Here is a 1,507-nt window from a genome sequence, read left to right as displayed (position 1 = left end):
AGAACTACCCACATATACACAAAACCAAAATAGACATCTAAATATAGTCCCAATAAATTTCCTACCCAACGTCTAAGAACCAGTTTTGAACACCACCCATAGGGAGGTGTTATGCTTATATAGGGATAATGAAATAATATCCCTTATATAAATGCTCTTTAACCAAAAGTTACATCTTCTTCACCTTTCTTGATAAAATTCAACTGTGAAAAAATAAAATACGCTATTACAAATAACAAGAAATATTTTGGCCAACGTTTCATAACCATTTCTAATTTAAGTGCCTAGTTGTCTCCTAGCTATACATGTAGCCACATCTCTATCATCCTAAAATTACTATCCTAACATTCTTTTCCCCCTTCTACTGTTTCCAAGAAGTCAGAAGGAAAAAGTCCGTAGCAAAAAAAAAAAAAAAAAAATCAAGAAGACAGTTCAAGACTTAAAAAAATTTGACATCTTTTCCACAACCATCAAAAAGTGATTTTTAAAAGTAAGTACCACCCTGGCAATGCCTTCATAGTTTGGCAGACACTGTTCCTTCTGCAAGAGCATAAATTTAACACAGAAAACATCGTTATGGGCTGTCAGAACAAGTTACTACTGAATGGCCATTGAATGGGACACAAATTCAAAAAATTAATCATTGCTCTGCAGTCACCACCAGCACCTCCGAGGGAACTTGCATTGGGTAAACAACTTGAAATCACTCATTTAGCCAATTAAGGTCATTGCAGAACTCTGTGTTTAGAGAGCTGGGTTACGGCTCTCATGTAGCCTGAGATTCACTTAGGACCAACAGACCACACACCCATGACTGGGCACCGTGTTCTCAGTCCGGCCAGGTGCTGAAACCCTTGAGGAGCCAAACTGTGAAGCCCTGGATGGTATGGAGTAGGCCTTACTCTCCTTCACAACCACTGTCCCTAGCGCAGGACCTAACACTGGATAAATGAACCAAAACCCTATCAAAAGTTGTTCCCTCTGGAGGGTAAGTTTTCCACTGTTAAAGGTTGTGTAGAGCAGCAAAAGTGAAAATGATTGTTTCCCAAGATCTGAAGTTGACTCTCTTGATCACTAGGGATAACCCAGGGAAAGGCAGTGGAGTATCCCTGTTAAAATCCCTCCTTTGTAGCCTACAGCCATGCCACCCTGAACAAGCCCAATCCTGTCTGATCTTGGAAGCTAAGCAGGGTCTAAGCCTGGTTAGTACTTGGATGGGAGAACAACTAGGAAGACCAGGTGCTGTAGGCGTAAAAAATAAAAATTAAAAAAAATAAGGGATTGTAAGCTGACAAGGTCCTTGCCATCTGTGAGGTCAACCGAGGGTTGCCTTGCAATAAAATAAAATCCCTTCTTTGCATGCACCCTTCTCCTGTTTGCTGCCTTTATTCCTAAGAGCACAGAGCCCTAATATTGCCTGCCAGTTTGCTCCTCTCAACTCAGGCACGTTTTCATTCAGTTTTTGGCTCTCTGAGACAAGCTTTAAATCTTATTTTCTTAGGACTCC

General features: G+C 40.6%; 1 pseudogene; it reads left to right on the top strand.

Moving 5' to 3' along the window:
* The first annotated feature begins 1,131 nt into the window (after nt 1–1,131).
* LOC112477680 lies at nt 1,132–1,251 on the top strand (annotated as a pseudogene).
* The last annotated feature ends 256 nt before the right edge of the window (nt 1,252–1,507 follow it).

This window comes from Pteropus alecto, unplaced genomic scaffold, assembly GCF_000325575.1.
Source record: "Pteropus alecto unplaced genomic scaffold, ASM32557v1 scaffold121, whole genome shotgun sequence".
NCBI classification, from domain to species: domain Eukaryota; kingdom Metazoa; phylum Chordata; class Mammalia; order Chiroptera; family Pteropodidae; genus Pteropus; species Pteropus alecto.
This window is presented reverse-complemented; position numbering and strand designations above follow the sequence as displayed.